Source organism: Pongo abelii, chromosome 18 (assembly GCF_028885655.2).
Source record: "Pongo abelii isolate AG06213 chromosome 18, NHGRI_mPonAbe1-v2.0_pri, whole genome shotgun sequence".
Taxonomy (NCBI): Eukaryota; Metazoa; Chordata; class Mammalia; order Primates; family Hominidae; genus Pongo; species Pongo abelii.
Window position 1 is genome coordinate 35,100,071 of NC_072003.2, and position 24,239 is coordinate 35,124,309.

The window sequence follows — 24,239 nt, forward strand, 5'->3', positions numbered from 1 at the left end:
GGCCCTGCCCACAAGAGGCATTGTAATGTGTCTCTGAGCCCATAACCTAGGTGATGAGACTCTAATTTCCTGCCTGTGGCCTACCTCCAGTAAGGTTTGTAACATAAATCTGGGCATATTATCTAGGTGATATGACTCTCCTCTCATGACTGGGCCCTGTTAACAGGGAGGATTGTGACATATTGCTGGGCCCAGCACCTAGGTGATGTGACCCTTTTGACTGGGTTCTGCCTACAGTGGGCATTGTGACATATCACTGAGCCTAGCACAAAGGTAATGACTTTCCTGTGTGGATTCTGCCCATGGATAGATATTGACATTTCCCTGGCCCAGCATTCAGGTGATGTGGCTTTCCTCCCTGGTTCTGCTCACAGGTGGGGTTGTGACCTATACCTACACCCAGGCAACTGTCATGATGATGGCTTTCTTACATGGACCCAGCCAATAGGAAAATATTTGACTATAATAGCTATGCTTAGGGCAACAATTAAAGTTTTTGGTCTACTAATTATAAAAAGGTCACAGGAGGTTATAACACTCACACGTATTTTATAAAGCCCTTGGGGTGTATAGAGAGTTACATAACAGGGCCCAGCAAAAAATGAGCTTGTGACTGTCATAGACACATGTAGCCAACAATTAGGACTGTCACCTTCATACATGGGCAGAGCTCACTAGTGAGATTCTAAATCTCACATGTGGATGAAGTTCAGCGTTGAAATTGTGACTATCATTGTGGATCTGGCCTCAGGCTGGATGATGTTAAAACTTTTACTTGTAACTTCTTACAGCAATGTAATTTTGCATTTTGGACAAAGATAACTTTTTTTTTTTCAGACAAAGTCATGATTGTAGAGAAACATTGATTTGGATATATGGAATCTGTTTTATTTTTAATAGAGCATGGACAAATAGAGCATTATATATTTATCTTACCTAAGTTTTTCTCTTTCAGAAAGATTAATATAATGAAAAATTTGAAATTTTCTCTGCAGTACATTTTTATCCAAAATACTTAAATATGCTTAATTTAAAAAAATTTTCCAAAACAACTGGTTTCGGGCCAAGATTCAAGAAGCCCCAGAATGTCTTATGCAAAACAATTAACTAAAGACTGTCAATTGAAAATTAAGGTGAGAGGGCGAGACTCGGTCTCAAAAATAATAATAATAATAAATAAGCGATAGTGCTTAGGTGTAATTTGTTTTGTTTTCTTTGTTTTAGAGATTAGTTCTCACTATGTTGCCCAGGCTGGAGTGCACTAGCTAGTCATAAACACAATCATGGTGCATTGCAACCTGGACTCAAAGGATCCTCCTGCCTTAGCCTCCTTAATAGCTGGGACTAAAGGCACATGTCTCCACAACCGGCTATGTTTTTAAAAACCACCTTTACACTACTGCACATTTTTGGACATTAGAAAACAAACATATTTTGACTCTCAAGAAAAAAGTACTTGGTGGCACATTAAAGAATGAGTCAATGAGTTTACAAAACACAAGAGGCAGGGTGCAGTTATTCCAAAATTATAGAAAACAACATTGTGCCTTTGCTTTTGTCTGAAGGAAATAAAATGTTTCCACATAAATTTTAGGTGCCAAAATAGCTAATTACTGTTAAAATGTCACCAAAATTAGTAACATTGCTCAGAAAATCAACTATTTTCAACAGAAATATATTTAGTTACCTTTTACAAGAACTACGTTGTAATTTGCATTTTTAAGGGTATTATATCTCCTCCGTATTATCACAAACCACCGTGTTATATTTCAAATTAACTAATGCTAACCCAACCCAAATTAAAAACTGCTCACATCAACAAGCAAAAAATACTATTGCACATTACACTCTTATTTGAGGAATGTGTGCTTTCACCCACACCCCCAAACTGACAATGCATCCATCAATTACATTCCATTATCTGAATTTATAATATTCAAAGTGCTTATGCTCTTCCACTAAACAAGTACATTAATATACTCGTAGTCTCAAAATATTTCATGAACTCTGAAGGGATTCTCTATGGAAGGAGCTTCCTTTGTGGAATGAATTCGGCTAGTCACCTGCAAACCAATATCCCTAAGTATCTAAACAAATCTATTTTGCTTCTTTGCAATCCAAGATCTCATTGGATCATGTACTTGGCAAAGTGTTATGGGGGTGAACAATAATCCCTGTTTGTGCAAATTCTTTAAATACTTGTGGATAAGTAACCCAAGTATTGCTTTCTCTGTAATGACCACCATCCAGCCAATACCTTGTTCTTACACTTTATTGAAAGCATTTATGTTCTTGTCTTTCTCGGCTTCTTTCAATTCAAAAAGAAACTGATTGAAAACAACACAACCTTTACTAAATCCAGTCAAAGTAAAAGATGCATCATTTAGTGATGGTGGGTAAAAACTCATGGCAGAGTCATCAGATTTTTCACAGGTCCTCTCTTTTTCTCCTTGAAAATGATTTGTAGTATGAAAAGAACTGGACTACAATTAGATGCTGTGGAGTCCTTACTCCAATCAAATTTTTCTTTGATAAACTATTTTGACTTAAAAGCATTAAATAATAACATATAAAGGTGCTTAAAATCTCCAGAGTCACTATGGAGTTCTGGGAAACCAAACATGTTACTTTTCACAAAATTATCATGGCGGCTGAATTTCTGCAAATGCATTCGGGAACACTTCATCACTCAAATATAGCTACTGGGGAACCGGTGGGCTAAAATGGTGGCAACATTTTCTAGACTCCATTTTTCCCACTGGTAATTCGCAGGATAATGTGTCATAATTTCATGGTAATTCTGCACATCCCTGGGGAAAGAGAAAACGTGGGGACTGCGGTTCCTCTTTCGCCTGGTCCGGAAGATGTCCCGCAGCTCCAGTCCCTCCCTGGCCGCCGCCAGCAGGAGCAACTCTGCGCTGCGCTGCACGTCGGCTCCGGGCACTGCGGACTGGGTAAGCTCTGAGGCGGCGCCGGGCAGCGGCTTGGAAGCATCGTGTACCACCGCTGCCGGGGGCATTCATGGTTCTATCCTGAGAGCAGGACGAGGCATCTCCAATTCCAAGCTGCGGCAGCAGGACCAGCAGCCGCAGCAACCGCAAAGACCCGAGTTGTTGGGAGGCAGAGGGTGGGGAGTCCTGAGGGAGGGACAGAGGCAGGACGCCCAACAGTTGGGACCACCGCCAGGCCAGAAGCCAGAGGGGGGCAACCATGTCAGAAGTTGACATCAGCGCGCAGCGCCGGATTTCACTCTTTTTGTGGTTAAAACTTATTCCATTGTGTGTATACACATTTGCTTTATCCATTTATCCGCTGATGGACACTAAGATTGATTCTATATGTTGGCTACTGTCAATAGAACTATGATAAAGATGGGACTGCAGCTATCCCAATATATTGATTTTATTTCCTTTTGATATATACTCAATGTTGGAATTTCTGCATTATATGGTAGTTCCATTTTTAGGTTTTTGTTTTTCGTTTTGTTTCTTATTTTGAGAAATCTGCATAGTTTTCCATAAGGTTTCTTAAAAAATAAATAAATCTAAAAATGTACTAAATTTACATTCACACCAACAGTGTATAAGTGTTCCCTTTTCTCCATATCTTCATCAAACCTTGTTATCTTTTGTCTTTTTGATAATGGCCATTCTAAATGGGGTGAGGTACTATTTCATGTGGTTTTGGATTGCATTTTCCAGATGATTAGTGATGTCGAGCATTTATTTGTGTCTTCTTTGGAAAAATGTCTATTCAGGTATTTTTTCCCTGTTTAGTTGGGTTTTTTTATTTGTATTGCTGTTGAGTCCCTTATATATTTTGGGTATTAACTCCTTGTCAGATGCACATATTTTCTGTTATTTCATTGGTTGTCTTTTTATTCTGTTAACAGATTTCTATGCTGTCCAGAAGCTTTTAAAATTTTATTGATATTAATTTTACCATTTTCTGACTTGATACAGAGGTAAGAGTTTTCCCTCAGCTTCACATGTTATCTGTCTTCTATCTCACTGCTTTTAAGACTTTTTCTTCTTTTTGTTGTCATGCAATTTGATCATTCTTCTTTTTTTTTTTTTTTTTCTTGAGATGAAGTCTTGCTTTGTCGCCAAGGCTGGAGTGCAGTGGCGTGATCTAGGCTCACTGCAAATTCCACCTCCTGGGTTCAAGCAATTCTCCTGACCTAGCCTCCTGAGTAGCTGGGATTACAGGTGCACACCACCATACCCGACTAAATTTTGTATTTTTAGTAGAGATGAGGTTTCATCATGTTGGCCAGGCTGGTCTCAAACTCCTGACCTCTTGAGCTGCCTGCCTTGTTCTCCCAAGGTGTTGGGAGTGCAGGCATCAGCCACCATTCCCGGCTGATCATTATTCTTTTTTAAGATGTATTTTACTTACAATTGACACATAATAATCATACATATTTATGGGGTACGGAGTGATGTTTCTATGCATGTATACACTGTACAATGACCTAATCAGGGTAATTTGCATATCTAGTATTTTAAACATTTATTATTTCTTTGTGCTAATAAAATTGAAAATCCTCTTTTTTAGCTGTGTTAGAATAAACAGTATATTATTATTAGCTATAGTCACCCTACTGCGTAATAGAACACCAGAATGTAGTCTCCCTGTCTAAGTGTAACTTTGAAACTTTGACAAACCTCTCATTCCTTCATCCATTCACTCTTCCTAGCCTCTGGTAACCACCATTCTACTTTCTACTTCTATGAGATCAACTTTTTTAGATTTCACAGATGAGTAACATCATGTGGTCTTTTTTCTCTCTGACTGGCATATTTCACTTAACATAATGTCCTCTAGGTTCATCCATGTTGATATGAATGATAGAAGTTCATTCTGTTGTATAACTGAACATTATTCCTGTCTCTGTGTGTGTGTGTTTGACATTTTCTTCATTCATCTGTAAATGAGCACTTATACACTGCTGGTGAGAATGTAAATTGGTACAATCATTAGGGAAAACAGCATGGAGGTTTTTCAAGAAATTATAAATAGAACTACCATAATATGACCGAGCAATCTCACCACTGGGTATATATCAACAGGAAATAAAATCAGTATGTCAAAAAGTTAATTATACTCTCATGTTTATTGAAGCAGTATTCACAATAACCAAAACCATTGTATCTTGTAAGTATTTCTTAATTTATCTTTTTTGACACATTACACTCTAAACTTTTATAGGATTCATGCCTTGTTTCCAATTTCTGAAACTTATGAGTAACTGATTATTTGAATATTGCCTTCCAGTTCATATAGTCTAGCAAAGTAATTAAATGTTTTTCATTTATTTTCATCTAATCTTCATATATATCTGTATTTTGTATTAATTTGCCTTCTGAAAAGTATATGACTACATTAATTGTGCTCAGCATTTCAGTTTACTAGTCCTCTCATCAGCTCAGTCTATTTCAATGTGTAATTTGTATGCTGTACATTAAATTGTTTTACAACATTTTCAACAGTTTACTTTCCATTTGCCTGTTTTCCACATATGACTTGATAAGCTCATAGTTTTTTTCCACATTATTTTGGTTTCTTGTTTTTGCATTATATTGGCAAACATTTAAATATAAACCTCACATCTGAGTTTTATGTGCCATATAATTTATCTAATGTTTCACGCTAGTAGCTCATCTCCTTGTGTGCAACATAAATTATAGTTTACTTCTCACATATGGGAGACATTACACTCCAGATGCCTGCAGGCAGTTTCTCTTTGTTTATTCCATTTGCCTTGTCTGAAGCTGAACAACCCACATGGATTCGACATCCTTGTGATCAGATGCAGCTGAATGGAGCCACTAGCCTTTTAGGTTGATACTTCTCTGGATCATTACCTTTATTTACTTCTGGTCCTGAGAAGTTTTCATAATTTCCTTTCAACTATGTTAGGCATTCTGACTGCCTGGTGATTTTAGTTATTTTCATTAAGTTTTTAAAGCCTGTTATTTTCCTGGAAAGCAGAAATATCAACAGTTGCATACATGAGTAAAATATTTCACCTAGATTTTCTATGGCATAGATCACCATCTCATGTAAAATTCCAGGTTTCTTCATTTGAAATACCACTCTCTTCAATAGAACATGTTGTAATAACTTGTAGAATGTGATTACTTTTTTACCATTAGAAAATTAATTATGTATTATGCACAAATTTCTGAAATACTTTTACTGCAGTAAATAGCATATGGTCAGAATGATTGTTTATTGTTGTTTGCTTTAACACACAATTAATAAGGGTAAAAGTATTTACCTCAATTCAGATCTTTCAGCTTCAAATGCCATTTTACCTCATTAGCACTCGCCTAACTCCATAAAAGGTATTATGTGAATTTTTTACTTCAGAATTTATTGAAAAGAGTTTTTTAAGGTTATAATGTTTTTATTGCAATTGAGGACATTTTTAATAAATATTTTAAACTTGAAGCCCAGGCTAAGTATTTCTTTTGTACTAGAAATCAGATTTCTCTGGTGCAACTCCATTGCCTACAATAATATTTATAAAAACTACAAATGCCAGCACACTATTTCAACATTGTACTCAGTTGTTCATATCTAAATATCTCATTATCTTTTTTTTTTTTTTTTTTTTTTTTTGGAGGCAGAATCTCGCTCTGTCGCCCAGGCTGGAGTGCAGTGGCGCGATCTCGGCTCACGGCAAGCTCCGCCTCCTGGGTTCACGCCATTCTCCCGCCTCAGCCTCCCGAGTAGCTGGGACTACAGGCGCCCGCCACCATGCCCGGCTAATTTTTTGTATTTTTTAGTAGAGACGGGATTTCACCGTGTTAGCCAGGATGGTCTCGATCTCCTGACCTTGTGATCCGCCCGCCTCAGCCTCGCAAAGTGCTGAGATTACAGGCGTGAGCCACCGCGCCCAGCCAATATCTCATTATCTATGAAACAAACCAAATATAAATGCTGAATATATAGTACAAATCAACAGATTCTTCACAGAAGAAAAAAATAAGAGACTAATTTTCTACAATATGTCACCTGTTCATTAGTTCTTCAATAATATTATTTAGGCTATTTCAAGTATAAGAGATTCTTTCATCTATTCTCTAAAGGGTATAAAAAATGATACATAGAGTCAGATTTATTTTATAAACTTTTGATGTTTCTTTTGCGGTGCATCTCACTGTGAATGTATGGAGATAAAGACATATGTACATTTAAGTCATTAGAGGGTTATACAAGTTTTGTTTATATGGCATTTTGCTTATATGGATGTCATAAATGACAAGATAAAACAAAGAAGTTTGATAAACTCATCTGTGCTCTTTCAACTTTAGCCCACTTACTGCATAACTTGATTCAGTCAGTATTTATTAGTTTAAAAAATGGTTTTTAAAAGTTGCAAACCAAAGTTTATTACACATTTCAGAATCAGGAAGAGGTAAACTGTGATACAGTTCCTCTGTGCCACAGAGTCTTTTGGGGAGAAAAGTTCTGCAAAAAATAAAACAAAATAAGAGTTTCCAAACTCTATTTTTTAAAAAGCTTGAGTTATCTTCTATGATTAACCTTCACTCTACAGTCCCTTTTACCCAAGGCATGGTCCCTTGGTCATCTTTTTTAGGTTTAGTTTCTGAGAGGTTTTCAGCAAACCTATCTCATGCTTTGTCCCAGTTTGTTTGTTTTTGTTTTGGAGAAGGTGAACATCTTTAATTGAGGATGGATTGCCTGTCCCCAAGCCTACTTGTGTCCCCTAAAGCTGGAGCTGGATTGGAGTTTTCATTCCCCCACCATCCTTTCTCAGGCCCTCTCCTTTTTTCTAACCCATCTTCTCCAACATCTTCTGACCTTTGTTGCTGTCAGTAATTTCAGAATGAACCAATGCAGGAGCATCTTTTTGAAAGTTCCTTCGCTTCCAATCTGCTCACTGTTTTCCAGCTCTCTTTATATTTTAGATTCTTCAATGTCTATTTATTTTCATAGTCTGTATTCTGCAAACCATATTTTACTCATATTTTCTTTAATTATTTGTTTATTTCCAACTCATTTTTCTCCTTTCTTAGTGTTGGGCCAACAAAGGATTCATCTTTCTTATCAAGGTGAAGGTGAGCTCCAACCTGCCGTGGTTCACAGCCATCACAGCTGTGACTGCCAGGGTGAATGTGAAAGGGTAACACAGTCTCTCCAATTTTCACTTCATGTCCATCTCAAGTACATAAGGGTCACATTTAGTTTTCAGCTGAACAATCCATTTTTCATTAACAGTTGTTGCATTTTGACTGCCTTGATATACAAGAACAAAATTTTCTAAGTCATGGTCAAAATAAATTTCTGCATGAAACTTACCGACACCAGTGTCAGGGATTCAAAGTGTATGCTCCACATCATTTTCTCTTCCAATTGTAACAGGTTTTACAGTAGTAATGATAAACAGTGACCCTGTCTGCAACATAGGCGATCTAATGACGATTACTCTAATACACGGGGCATTTTTTTTCTTATTTTCCTCCTCAGTATCTTCTGCAGTTACATTGCCTTCACAGGTAATGTGAGGAGGGGCTCTGCTGGGGCATTATCGGACACCTGCAGAGCCAGAGGCCATGGGAGTGCAGGGAGCGAAAGGCAGCCTCGCCCCAGCTACAAGAACAGCGGGAAGAGCAGGAAGTCAAGGGGCCAGAAGTGCTCTAGTAGTTCCCGGGTTGAGCCAGAAACAGTGGCCAAGAGAGTTTTAAATAAAGTTTACATGTGGCTAGATATTACCTTGTGATTACTCTTAATTTTTTTCCACATCTATTGAGCTATGATTTACACATTGAAAAGTATATCTATTTAGGGTGTACAATAGAGTGCTTTGAGATGTGTATACATCTTTAAATTATCTCAATGAAGCCGGTTAACATATCTATCACCTCACATAGTTATTTTATACATTTCAGTGTGTGTGGTGAAAGCACCTGAGATCTACTTTAGTAACAAATTTCAACTACACGTTATTATTAACTATAGTCACCATTCTGCACATTAGGTCCCCAGCAGTTTTTCATTATATAACTGAAGGTATGCACCCTTTGATGGATATCTTCCTAGCCCATGGTAACTACCCCTTCTTCTGTATTTTTCTTTCCTTTTTCTCTTTTTTTAAAATATTCCACATACAAATGAGATCATGCAGTATTTGTCTTTCTGTATTTCACTTATCTCACTTAGCATAATGTCTTCAGGTTCATCAATATTGTTGTAAATGAAAGAATTTCATTCCTTATTACAGCTGAAATTATCTCTCTTTTACAGTTTATCCATTTATTTGTATCAGAGAAGTGCTAATACACTTGGCTATACTTATTTTATGTCCATTGGATATATACTCCAAATTGGGATTAATGGTACTTCTAGTTTAAAAAGTTAAAGGAACCTCTATACTGTTTTTTGTTTGTTTGTTTGTTTTTATATAATGGCTGCACCAATGGACATGCTCAGCAACTGTGTGCAAATATTCTCTTTTCTGTTCACCCTCTTTGTTCTTTTGACTTTTTGATAATAGCTATCCTAACACCATGATAAGGTGATATCTCATTGTGATTTTCATTTTAATTACTCTGATAATTAGTGATGTTGAGAAACTTTTTATATACTTTTTTATATACCGGCTGGCCATTTATATGCCTTTGGAAAAATTGATATTTTGCCCAATTAATCAAGGAATTGGTTTTTGTTTTGTTCTGCTGTGGGTTTTTTTTTCATATTGATTAGTATTATATATTTTTTGAATAGTAACTTATTATCCTAATATGGTTTACAAATATTTTCTCCCATCCCATATATTGTCTTTATATTTTGTTGTTTCTTTTATCATGCAGTAACTTATTGCTTTGATATAGTTCCACTTTTTATTTTTTCTTTTGTTGCCTGTGTTCTTTGTGTAGAATCCAAAACATCATTTCCATGACCATGACCAGTGTCAAGGAGCTTTTTCCCTATTTTGTTTTTTAGAGGATTCATAATCTCGGTTCTTATGTTTAAGTCTTTAATTCATTTTAAATTCATTTTTTGTAATAAGAGAATTGTTCACTTTTTGTGTGTGCATTTCTATTTTCTTCTACGCCATTTCTTGACATGTCTGTTTTTTCCTAGTTCTGTAGGATCAGTTGACTGTATATGTGTGCGTTTATTTCTGGGTCCTCTATTCTGTTCCATTGGTTCTTATGTAGGTAATATACTATTTTATTTTAATTACTATAGCTTTGTAACATAGTTTGAAATCAGAAAGTTTGAGGCTTTCAGCCTTTTTATTCTCAGTATTTGGCTATTTGGGGTCTTTTGTGGCTCCATACTAATTTTACAATTCTTTGTTCTACATTTATTTTAATGGCATTAAAATTTTGATAGAAATTTCTTTAACTCTGTAGATGACTTTGTGCAGTATAGACATTTTAACAATATTAATTTTTAGAATCCATGAACACAGGATATAGTTCCCATTTTGTATTCTTCAATTTCTTTCATCAACATTTCATAGTTTTCAGTATGCCAATCTTTAATTTTCTTGGTTAAACGCATTCTGTTTAATGAAGTAAGTATTTCATTCTATTTGATAATATTGTAAACAGAGTTGTTTTCTTTATTCCTTTTTCAGACATTTTGTTGTTATTGTATGAAAATACAACTGATTTTCATGTTAATATTGTATGTTGCAATTTTACTGTACTAGTTTCTTAGCTCTAACAGGGTTTCCTTATTGGTGGTGGTGGTAAAATGGTAGGTATTTTTACCCCTGGTTACACTTTAAATTGATAGTTGCTATTATCATTTCATAATTCTTTAAAATATGACCAGATGGATTTCTGCTGTCATGAATTCAGTGGAATTCAAATGTTCCCATTTGAAATAATTTTCTCGGTTTTGCCTGGGCCCGGGGATGGAGGGCACCCCGTAGGAGCCCCAGGATGGGGAGGGAGAAGCGGTCAGGGAGGAGGCTGATCAGGAGCAGCAGAGAGGGGCTCCCGGGCAGTAAGGAAGAGAGGGTGTCCTGTCGGAGACCCAGTGGACAGACAGAATGAGCCAGAAAAGGGGTGAAGGGTGGGAGTGGGCAACAGGACTGCTTCCTGGCCCGGGCAGGGGGCAGGGAACTTTGCTGAAACTGGCCGAACCCAGGGAACCGTGTGGGCAGGGTGGGAGGGAGTGCAGAGGACCAGGCGGACCCCAAGGTCAATTTGGAGAAAGGGTCATTTCCCGGTTTCTTCGCCTCTGCCCAGAGTTCTGTGGGCATGGGCCCCAGGGGCAGGGCAGGGGAGAAGGCGGCTCCCGGCGGGCTCGGAGAGCTTAGGGGCCACATCCGCTTTGCAGGGCCTGGGTGACAGCGAAAGCAAGCGACTGCTGCGGATCCCGCTGGTCTCGTGGGTGGGCGCGGGGGGCGCGGGCAGGGCCGAGCTCACGGGGCCAGCGCCGGGGCCTGCACTGACCCTGGAGGAATCCACCCACCCGTGCAGTGGCCTTCTGGGAGATCAGTGTGGAAGGCGCGGTGGGCACGCCCTTCCCAGATGGAACATTTGTGAGGCTGGAATTTAAGCTCGGGCAGACAGCGGCCAGAAGAAGGACTGGATGAAACCCGAGTGCAAAGTCCAGCCTAAGGGGAGGAAGCGGAAATGCCTGGCCTGCATAAAACTGGGCTCTTAGGATAAGGTTCTGGGTTGGATGGTAACTGCCCCATAGAGACGCAGGCTCGGCGGGAGCCTGAGGAGCTCCAGGGACTCAGTGCAGTAGGTAGGAGCCGAGGTGTGAAGACACCATAGCTACTGCTTCCCTGCACAGTTCGCCTTGCCAAGGCCCAGTCCCCAGCTGAGCCCAGCACTGAATTGCATGGCGCCTCCTGGACCACTGCAGAGGGTGACCACTGGAAGACCCCACCTTCCAGGGAGAAGACCCCACTATATCTCCAGATAATAAACCTTCTCCCCACACCAATAATAAATACATAAATATAAAATAATTTCGTTTGGTGTTTGAAAATAATGTGTATTGTCTGTTTACTGGTCAACATGCTGCCCATTTATCTATATGCCTAATTATTCAAACTTTTTAATGAAGTTGTTTAACGTTATGACCCTTTATTATGAAACAAAACAGTAAATTTTACAATGGTTTTAATATCATCTAATATGATTGAAAATATGTCAATTTGTCATTGCCAAGGACTAATGCTAAATATTCTGTCTACAAATGTCTAATGGCTTAGAATCTTTCCTTGCATATTGTCTGTGCTAAGTACTAACTACTCTAATTCATCAAATTATCTTTTTATACCATTCTTAAAATACAATATTATTGCCCAGGCATGGTGGCTCATGTCTGTAATCCCAGCACTTTGGGAGGCTGAGGAAGACGGATCGCAGGAGTTCGAGACCAGCCTGGCCAACATGGTGAAAACCTGTCTCTACTAAACTACAAAAATTAGCCAGCATGGCTGTGGGCACATGTAATCCCAGCTACTCCAGAGGCTGAGGCAGGAGAATTGCTTGAACCTGGGAACCAGACGTTGGAGTGAGATGAGATTGCACCACTGCACTCCAGCCTGGGCGACAGAGGGAGACTCTGACTCAAAAAATATATATATATATATTTATTTATTTATTTATTATCTATAATATTATATATTTATATTTTACTTATTTTATTAAAATTATTTTTCTGCCTAAATATTTATTAAAATTATGAGGTCTATTCACTCTGCCTTCTTGATAAAAGTCAGTTTTTTTCTCTTTATTAATTACAAAGGAAGTTTCATTACATGCATATGTTGCATAGCTGTGAAGTAGGGGCTTTCAGTGTAACAATCATCTGAATGGTGCTCATTGTTCCAATTAGGTATTTTCTCATTCCTAAAACCTCTACCAACCTCCCATCTTTCTGAGTCTTCAACGTCTATTTTTCCAGTCTCTGTATCCATGTGTAGGCATTATTGAGCTCCCACGTATAAGTGAGAAAATGTAGTATTTTTCTGTTTCTGAGTTATTTCACTTACAGTAATGGCCTCCAGTTCCATTCATGTGGCTGCAAAAGACATGATTTTATTTTTCTTTATGGCTGAGTAGTATTCCATGGTATAAATGTATAGCAAATTTTCTTTATTCAATCTTTGCTAAATTTAAATTGACTCCATATCTTTGCTATTGCGAATAATCCTGCAATAAACATACGAATGTGGGTATCTTCTTTATGTAATGAATTATTTTCCTTTGGGTAGATACCTAGTAGTGGGAATGCTGGATCAAATGGAATTTCTATTTTTAGTTTTTGAGAAATCCCCATACTGTTTTCCATAGAGGTTGTAGAAATTTACATTCCCACACACAATGTATAAGTATTCTCTTTTCTCTGTATCTTTGCCAATATGTGTCATTTTTCTGCTTTTTATAATTAGCCATTATGAACGATGTAAAATGGTTTTTAATTGGCATTTCTCTGATCATTGGCAATGTTGAGTATTTTTTACATGCTTATTGGCCATCATTGTCTTCTTTTTGAAAAATTTCTGTTCCCGTTATTTGACTGCTTTTTTTTGTTTTTTTTTTTTTTGAGACAGAGTATTGCTCTGTCTCCCAGGCTGGAGTGCAGTGGTACGATCGCAGCTCACTGCAACCTCCACCTCCCAGGTTCAAGCGATTCTCCTACCTCAGCCTCCCAAGTAGCTGGGACTACAGGCGTCCATGACCACGCCTGGCTAATTTTTGTATTTTTAGTAGAGACAGGGTTTCACCATACTGGCCAGGCTGGTCTCGAACTCCTGACCTTGTGATCTGCTCATCTCGGCCTCCCAAAATGCTGGGATTACAGGCGTGAGCCACTGCACCCGGCCTTGACTGCTTTTTAATGAGGTTACTTGTTTTATTCTTGTTGAGCTGTTTGATTTCCTTGTATATTCTGAACATTTGTTCTTTGTCACATTCATAGTTTGCAAACATTTTTCGTATTCCATAGGTTGTCTGGTCACCTGTTAAATAAAGTTTCTTTTCAGGAGCTATTTAGTTTAATTAAATCATTGTGGAGAAGGGGCTGCCTCCTTCCTCTTTCCTGGGCTCATTTGTCTATTTGTCTATTTTTGTTATTGTTGCATCTGTTTTTGAGATCTTTTTTGTTATTGTCATCTGTTTTGAGATCTTTTTGTTATTGTTGCATCTGTTTTGAGAATTATTTGTCCAAGCCAATGTTCAGAATCACATGGTTTTATCACATGGTTTCTTCTAGAATTTTTATCATTTCAGTCTTGCATTTTAGTCTTCTAATCCATATTGAGTTGATTTTTGTATATGGTGAGAGTTAGGGATTCTATTTCATGCTTCTGCATATGGTAATATAATTTTTCTAGCACAATATGTTGAATAGAATGTCATTTTCCCATGTATGTTTTTGTTGACTTTGTAAAAGATCAGTTGCATGTAGGTATGTGGCTTTATTTCCAGGTCCTCTATTCTGTTCCATTAATCTATGCATCTATTTATATCAGTACCATGCTGTTTTGGTTATTAAAGCCTTCTGGAATAATTTTGAGTCAGGTAACGTATGTTGTCCTTGCTTAAATTTGCTTTGGCTATTTAGGCTTTTCTATGGTTCCATATGAATTTAAATTTTGTTCTAATTCTATAAAAACTAACATTGGCATTTTGGTAGGAATTACATTTAATACATAGATTGTTTGGGGCAGTATGGTCATTTTAATGATAATAATTCTTACAATCCATGAGAAGAGATATTTTTCTCACTGCTTGTGTCTCATACAATTTATTTCATCAATGTTTTGTAGTTTTCCTTGCAGAGATCTTTCACCTATTTTATTAATTGTATTTCTAGGTATTTTAACCTTTTTTGTAGCTATTGTAAACAGAAATTTACTTTTTAATTAGGTTCTCAGCTTGGTCATTATTAGTGTATTAAAATACTACCAATGTTTTTACATTAATTTTTATATCTTGCAACATTATTAAATTCATTTATCAAATCTAAAAGTTTTTGTTGGTCTTTAGATTTTTCTAGCTATAATATTATGTAATCATCAAAAAGGGACAATTTGACTTCCTAACTAAAACCATATAGATTGGTTCCACCAAGATCAACAGACAGGATCTGTGGGGAGGGCACAGGTGATGGTATTTCTTTAAAGTGGTCATGTGATTATGGTTGGAAGCCTAGGCTGAGAGCCACTTAGCAAAGCATTGCCTCTCAAATTTCAAGGTATATATAAATCATTTCTGATTCCAGGCCTCTCTCTTAGTAATGTGATTCTGCAGGTTTGGAAGGGGTCCATGAATTGGCTTACAATCATGGTGAAAGATGAAAGTGGAACAGGCATCTCACATGGTAGGAGTGGGAATAAAAAAGATGGGGGAGGGATACACCTCACAAACCACCAGATCTCATGAGTACTTACCATGACAAGGACAGCGTAGAGCCATGAGAAATCCATCCCCATGATTCAACCACCTCCCACCAGGCCCCACCTGTAACATTATGGATTAAAATTCAATATGAGATTTGGAACAAACATCTAAACTATATCATATGACCATTAGAAAAACAGATGAAACATTCATGGTTTATACAGTCCAGATACTTTCATTCCAGAGCAAATGGCTAAATGACTGAATTCAACATTCTGTGGTAAGAAGAGAGAAGGGAGGTGTATAGGGGACTTTGGCTGTATTTGTTCCACTTCCCTTAGGCTGTTGTTGTGAGCTCTGATGTCACCACCTGAAGGGCTATTCATGGACAGAAGAATGATTCCTATTGTTGTGATTATTTCTATTTCTTTTACCTTAGTAAAAATAAATGTTTTAGCTTCTCATATAATTTTCCTAAAAAAAACCAAGAGTTTTGGTTAAATTCCCTGTTATTGTGTGTCATAAAAATTGACAAGGAAATGGCTAAAATAGATTAAAATTACACAAACTCAAGGAGTCAAGTTTCTATTGGGCGGACTTAGGAAAGACAGAACTGGAAGTACTCCACCAGCATAGACATCAGACGCGTGGGGATCACTTTCTGTCGCAGCCCTGCCCAGATCCACCCTCTTCTAAGGCCTCATACAGGCTTGGCCTCACCCTAGAGTCTCCTCTCACAGAACTAATTAAAGGAGATCAGAAATTTGAGTGCTGGCTCCTGCTGCCTCTCCTGAGCTGGTGCCCACAATTTCCTGAAAATAAAAAGCAGATAAATGGGAGCCAGGAGATGGAGAGAGTGGGGTTGCCAGGAGCCAGGCAGTGACAGTTGTTTTGGGGGGCCAGTAAGGGGCCTCTGCTGGTGGAAGAACATATGAAGGCCATAGCTGATGTGAGGTGCAGGGACCCATCTGACCAGACCCCCAATTCAAGGTTGCCCTGCCCACCCCCAGCCTCAGTTTTCCCTTCTGTGTAGGGGGAGTGTTGGCCTTCAAGGACCTCTGCCTGGGCTGCATGAAGCTCCCAGGAACTACAACATGATGTCCCCACCCAGTCATGCTCAGAGCTGGGCCATGTGTCCCCTCCCATTCCCTCTGCTTCCCCCAAGTGGCTACTCCTGCTGAGAGGTTGGGGTGCTTCATCCTGGCCTGAAAGCCTCAGGGAAGAACGGAGTCTCCATGGGAGCCCCCCACCCACCCAGTGAGGCACACTGGGAGGGCCCACCAGGAAGGAGGCCCAGCAGGTAGCTCAGTTAAGTGAATGAGCCAGGACAGGCATTGGGAGCACTTTACCAGGAGGGGAAACCCAGCCCCTTGCAGAGCTGGGAGCCTCAGAAGCAGCTGAGAAGAATTGGCCCACAAGCCTCTGAGTCCATAAGCAAACCCCTGCAGGGCTGCAGGGCCTGGCTGGCAATGGTGAGGATGGCCTCCCAGAGGACTCAACTCTTTTTTGTCCTAGTGTGCAGGGCTGTCACCATTCTTCCCCTCAAAGCTCAACTAGTTTTTCTTCTTTCTGGGGGCCGGGGTGGGGCTGCCTTTTTGCCTGGACTTATGGGTAGGCTGGATTGCCATATCCCCAGGAGAGAGGCACCAGGGGACAAGGAAATAGGAAGGAGGCAGCCCCTTCCCCACAGTGACCTGCTCACCATTCACGTGCAGCGACAGGCCCACCTCTTGAGGAGGATGCTGAGGCACAGGCGGGAGCAGTATAGACAGACATTGGGAAAAGGCACCAATCACAGCTCTGAGCTGTCCTCTGGGCCTCCAGGGGTGGGAGAAAGAGACCCACTGGTGATGAAGACAGCTCAGCAGGCTGTGACAGAGGCTGTTCCCAGGACTGGGAGACGACAGTGACTCAATGCTGCTCACTTCAAGACTGTGCCTTCTGAAACTGGCCCTTCAGTTACCCCCACAGCTCGAGCCCACACCCGTCTGGGATGGCCAGGTAGGCAGAGGCAAGCAGGGACTTAGCGTAAGGGCACCAGGGTGTGTGGGCAAGGGCAGAGGCTGATGGGGCTGGTCAGGGGAAATTTTCATCCACTTCCTGGGTCTGCCCCTCTCCTGGGGTCTACTTTCCTCTTTTCCCTCTGCCTCTGGTTCCCTGGCTGGCTTCTCATTTTCTTGCCTGCTCACCCCAGAAGTCCCAGGGGCTCAGCCCACCACCATTTGTCCCCAGGTTGTAGCTGCCCTTTCCACGTCCATCCCACAAGGACCCTCATCTGCATGAGGACACCTCTGGGATCCTCTGAAACCAGAAGCCCTACCTCCCTGACAGGCACCTCCACAGCTGGCCAAAGTCCACCTGCCACTGTTCCAGGCCAGAATGCCTGGGCATTACCCACTGCCTGCTCTCTCACACCCACTGCCCATCCCTCAAAAATGCTGTTGGCACCCCTTTTACAGCCCCCATAGCCACCCTCCCCTCTGGCTGGGCTATAGCTTTTGTCTTCTGGTGCCTTAACCCCTCCGTCCATCTGCCGCATGGCAGCCACCCCAATCACTGCTGTGCTCACATCTGCAGTAACCATCTCACCCAGAGCCAACATCAAAGTCCCCACAGGCCAGTCCTGGCCTCCACACTGCTCCTGGAACCCCAGACCTCTGTGCCCCAATCTCTCCATCTGTAACCTGGGTGTCTTCTCCCATCCCCAGCTTGACCCCCAGAGCCTAAGACATCCAGAGCCATCTAATACATACATAATACATACAAATTACATAATAATTTGTAATACATCATATTACATGCAAATTATGTAATATGAATTCATCATAATACATATGAATGTTGTCATGATATATTGTGATGTCATAATACATACAAATGATGATGTCATAATTATTGTGATGTCATAACACATACGAATTATGATGTCATAATATAGTGTGGCATCACAATACCTATGTACTATCATGTCACAATATATTGTGATGTCATAATATATGCATGGTAGTATGTCATAATATATTGTGACATCATAATAGATATACAATTATGATGCCATATCATAATGTCATAATGCATACTAATTATGATGTCATACTACACGGTGATGTCATAATACAGATTAATTATATCATAATATATTGTGATGTCATAATATCATATTTGTTTATCATATTTATGATATCATAATATAAAATTTTGTCAGATAATGAGAACAGCTCTGAAAAGAGCATCATATCAGAATATCGAGGTGGGCCTGGAAGTTGGTGGGAGTGTGGCCTGGATGTGGAAGGCGGGACCTGTCTTTGGCTCACCTGCTTTTCCACCTGGAGCTATGGCCTTCAGCAGACATACATGTGGCACAGCTGGTGAGGGTTGGGACCCATGTGCAGGGGACAGGAAGGTGAGCAGACTCTAAGCTCCCATTTATTCTTTCAATGTGCCCTCCTGACCATCCCATTCTACCTGCAGGGCTTCTGGTCAACCAGACTCAGCAAGGTGGAATTCACTGCAAAGTGTACAGCAACTTAGTATGTGGAGATGAACAGCAGCAAGCTGGTTTCAACTGCATGCCCTACGCCACCATGCTCAGGGGAAATGCTGCTGTTTGCCAGGAGCATGGGGGTGGCAGGCCTAGGCCTCCACTTCACTGACCTCTACTATCATTATAGAAGTTTTGGAGTAGCCTGTGGGAGACAGAATCATGTCGTCGGTCAGAAGACAAAATCCTCTATAGTCAGAAGTTCTCACTGTAGATATGTAGATTTATTATCCTAAAAACAATGCTAATTTGGCATTGGTTCATTTAGCATCTTCTATGAACAACTGCCTAAAGTTAGAGATGGTTTCTCCTACAGTAAGATTACATGAGTCAATTGATAAAAATGGGAAGCACCCCTGTGAGTATTGTCCCTCATAATTCATTCAAAAACATTTGCTTCTGTCTTTGCAACTTTATGCTCTCTGAATTCCCACACAGAGTAAAAATCTCCTTGGTGAGCTTACAGTCAATCTCACATATTTAACAATTTGGATTTTATCTTAAGATCCACTATAAAATATGGAACAAAATCTATTCAATTTATAGTAGATGTAAAATAGAAAAATTAGGATGGGCTATTCTGGACATGTGGAATTAGTTCCTTTTATATTTATGAGTTTTCTGCCAACCTATGTTTATTGCACTAAAAATAATGCCAAAATATATTTAATTTTATTGTGTGGAGTTTAAATGGGTACACTGGATAATGGAATAATATTAACTAAGTGAACACCGGTGCCTATTTCTTTCAGTTTTTAAAAAATTTATTTTAACAAAGTTTTTCTTTTTACTGTAAAATTGCACTTGATTAAATCTATTCCTAAATATTTCTTTCTTTTTCATGCATATATAAATGGAATAGTTTTCTTAATTTTATTTTCAGGTTGATCATTGCTAGTGCATAAAAAGTACAATTGAACTTTGTATATTGATTTTGTATCTTGTTACCTTGCTGAACTCATTTATTGGTTGTAGTGTGTTTTAATGAATTTCTTAAAAACTTTTATATTCAAGTTATGTCATCTGCAATGATCGACAATTCTTACTTCTTATTTTCTCACATGGATGATTTTGTTTATTTTTCTTATGTAATTTCTTTGGCTGTTAATATTCTTGTCTTGTTCTCAAATGTCAAGACACAACAACCAGTATTTTATTATTATGGGGTTAACCGTAAGTTTTTCATTGAGGCCCTTTAGCAGATACAGGAAGTTTGATTGTACTCCTTCTTTCCAGAGTGATTAATTGTGAATGAATATTTGACTGGTCAAATGTTCTCTGTGTCTGTGGAAGGAATGTTTCTGTTACTTTCCTTTATCCTATTACTTTGTTTAATGCATTGATTGATTATTGGATAGGTCAAGATTGCATTTGTGAAATAATTCCATTTGGTCATGGTGTACAATCATTTTGATATGTTCTCGATTCATTTCACTCTTTTTTGAGAATTTCTTCGTGTGTATTCATCAGGGAAATTCATCCATATTCATATTTACTTGTGATGCTGTTGTCTGGCTCTAGTATCAGGGTAATACTGGCCTCATAGAACAAATTGGGAAGTATTCCCAATAACTGTTTTCTATTTTCTGGAAGGCCTTGTGAGGAGTTGGCATTAATACTTTACTAAATGTTTAGTAGAATTTACCAGTTAAGCCACGTGGCTCTGGGCTTCTTTTTTGTGAAGATTTTTAATTAATCAAATCTCTTTACTTGTTATATGTGTATTCATATATTCTGTTCCTTCTTGGATTTACTTGATTTACACTTATAATTGGTGCCTATTGAGGTATTTATATCTAATTTGTAGTATTTCATGTTTTTAGGTTTTCTAGACAGTTGACATGGAAGATTCAGAAGTTTATTGTAGCAGAATGTTTAATGTAGGAGAATGAGGCTTTGGTGTCATCAATGAATAACTTGAGATTTTCTCTGTTGTAAAAAATGATATGACCATAACTGCCATGGTTAATATTTACTGTGTATGAAGGCAGAAGCAAAGGGACATTCATCACCCAACCACAAACCAGTATACTCATTGACGCCTTTGAGAAGAATCCTCAAAAATTTCCAGGAGGAATTCCTTTCCTGGAATCACTATTAGAGAGAAACTGGCTAAACAGACAGGCATTCCAGAGTCCAAAGTTTACATTTGGTTTCAGAACCAAAGACCTCAGCTCCCAGGCCACAGCGAAAGGGGGCTTGTGAATTCCCTGGCACCAGTCCAACTCCAAGACCTCATCTGACTGTTTGGCTGGAACAAAACATGTGCACTGTCCCAGGCAGGTCCCATCCTCTTCCTGCCTCCTATTCTTTCACCAGTCACCCGTCATTTGTACCAAGTCTTCCTCCACCTTCCACATCCTGTGATCCTTTCGATCCCTCTGCAGGCTGCATGAGTCAGGCATCAAGGGTCATGATGCTCAGGCCCACTCTGGCTGTGCAGATGGGAGAGATCTCTCAACCTCTTCTGGAACTTAGGAGTCATGTGTCAATGGTATCAACTCTAGGAGGGAAGATCTCCCACACACACACTTGTTTCTGGCCGCTGCTGAAAGGAAACTTTCAGGATGACAAGAAAAATGAGACACTGGAGTGGAAGTTCTACCTTAAAGGGACAGCCTTGGCCTGGTCATCCTTAGCCACAATTTCAGGGTCTGGGTCAATGAGACACATCCCACCTTCTGTAGTGGCGGGGCTTGGGCAAGGGGTCCCAGGATGTCATGATTCAATGGAAACCTGGAGTAGGAGCACCTTAGCAGCCCATGTACACTGAGTTTTCCCTGTGGCAGAAATAGACACGAGCCACGAAGTCGCCATCCCTTCTGCTGGAGCAAACACACCAGCCATCGGCATGATCTCCTATCAACTCCAGTGTTTCAGGAAAAGGCACAGTCTTTTCTGAATGCAGATCCATAGGAGGAGGACCCAGCATGGTCTAAATCACCAATCAGTGAGAAAGAATTTCAGGCTCTGCTTAACAGGCTGCAGAGCTCACCAGGGGATCAGCTTTAGCAGGCAGGCATCCTTCTCACCACTGCCATCCAGAACTCTCCCTTGCATACAAACAGCAAAATGCCAAGAAGAAGGTTAGCAGGAACACACTGTGGTCAGAAGCAAGACTGATGCAAGATGCAGCAGCAATTACTTGGAAATCCAAAGGGAGCATTTTGGCTCTCTCCTGTGGGCAGCCCTCAACTTCTATCCTCACTTCCTAACCTCAGTGATGTTTTCTTAGCTCCATCCTGCCTCTGGAGGCTGCATGGGCTCCAGGCAGTGAACATTTTCACTGAATCCTGATGCAGCAAAGCATTCTCATGACAAACATGATCTCTTCCCTTTGATCATCAGCTCTTGGGCCATCTGGACAATGCACAAACTGGAAACTCCCCAGTGGGAGGAAAGTAGCTCTAAGGGGAGCATATCTCCAGTTCTTTCCTGTCTAGCAAGTTTCACTTCTAGCAAGGCAACTGTAAATGCAAGTGGATATGTAGAAAATGAAGGCATGCTATAACTTCTCATCACATGAGTTTATGACCAGGAGTTTTTAATCCTAGCTCTGAGAGCTGCAAAAGGGAAATGGAAGTTTTTCCACTATGCATCTATCAATGATTGTTTGCACAAGCTTATCTTCATCATACTGAGGAGTCTTCACTGAGAATTTTCTCACTGAATAAATAAACATAGAGATAGTGACAGGTAGGCTGGCCATAGTGGCTCACTCCAGTAATCCCAGCATTTTGCGAGGCCAAGGTGGGTGGATAAGTTGAGGTCAGTAGTTCGAGACCATCATGGGCAACATGGCAAAACGCTGTCTCTACTAAAAACACAAAAAACAACTAGGCATGGTGACAGATGCCTGTAATTCCAGCTACTCGCGTGGCTGAAGCATGAGAGTCTCTTGAGCCCAGGAGGTGGAGGCTGCAGTGTGCCGAGATTTTGCCACTGCACTCCACCCTGGGCAACAGAGCAAGACTCTGTCTCAAATAAATAAATAAATAAGCAAGCCCCAGAAGGAGGTCTGCGCTGGGGCAAGGGTCCAGACCCTTATGGCCAAGCCAATTTAAAAGAGCCCCATCTTCTCTGTTCTCAGAGGCTCATGAGGGTGGAGAACAGATAAGAATTGAACTGAAGTCTTCGTGAAAAGACAGGATCCCACGGTGTTTGTAGTCCCCCTACCTACAATTGGAACCAGCCAGCCACCTCTCTCTCCTCTCCATGCCAAGAACCTCTGTTCAGGGCTCCTGGCAAGCCCCCTCCTCCCTGCTGTCTCCCCGCCACAGTACACTTGCCAAGAATGCCCGAGATCTGGCACTTGAACATTTTTGCACAGCAGGGCGGGGAGCAAGCGGGTCAAGGGCAGCGGTGTGTCCTGCACAGGGGCGGGCATTCGCGGGCCCAGGCTGCAGACCAGCCCGCTTCGCAGCAGGTGGCAGCTGTGAGCCCCTCCTTCAGGCCACTCCGCCTCCTGGAGCAGCAGCTCCCGCTGAGCTTCTTCCGTTTCTTGAGCACGGAATGTATGAATGCCGGCTTAGGGCGCCAAGGGTGGGGACGGTGGCCACCTCTGATACCTCTGACCATCTGGCTCAGGAAGCAGCCAGCCCTGCCCGCGCCGCCGACAGCGGCCCCAGGAGCCCGGCATTCCTGTCGCCCCTTCCCCCAGCAGCTCGCCTCCTGGTTCTCACAGTTGGCCCCCTGGCTCCTCAGAGGCGCAGGACCAGCTCAGATCTCCGGTCCTGCATCTGCCAGAGGAGCAAGGGAGGAGGCCGGGAGAAAAGCTGTCAGTCGCTTCAGAGGGAACAGGACCTCCGCAGTCCAGGAAGGGGTCGGGCGCCCAGTGGGGGCTGCAGACACAGAGGAGGTGGCGGTGGCCTGCCGGGCGCTCGGGAGCATGAGCGGTGTCTCTTGGGCCGGGGCGTCCTCAGGGACTCCCGAGCCAGGACCCGCGCTGCCCGGTGCACCCCGGATCGCAGCAGTGGTTTCTCTGGAGGTGGCACTGCCTGTCACCTGGAGCGTCTCCCTAACGCAGTCATGATTCAAAATCCTTGCTCACCACAGGTGCACAGTCACAGCTGAATATTGTAGTTATCTAGGAATATTCTAAATCTATGTTTTATATAGGAGTTTTTTGGTAAATGTTTCTCTCATACTTGTTTTGCAATTTCATATGACTGTGTTTCTTTTTTAGGGTACGTTCCTTGACATTTGTGTATTGTATTTGGTTTTACCTAAGTATTGTGATTTTGGATGTATATCTGCAACTCTATGTGTACACGTTAAGTCGAAGTGAGGTTTAATTAAACTATGAATCAGCCATGTCTATCACCAAGAAATTCATGTATGTT

General features: G+C 40.7%; 2 pseudogenes; both read right to left on the reverse strand.

Moving 5' to 3' along the window:
* Positions 1–1,988: 1,988 nt before the first annotated feature.
* Positions 1,989–3,660, reverse strand: LOC100448129 (mitochondrial protein C2orf69-like; annotated as a pseudogene).
* A 3,896-nt stretch (positions 3,661–7,556) lies between these two features.
* On the reverse strand, positions 7,557–8,557 carry LOC100447750 (angiogenic factor with G patch and FHA domains 1-like; annotated as a pseudogene).
* Positions 8,558–24,239: the final 15,682 nt, after the last annotated feature.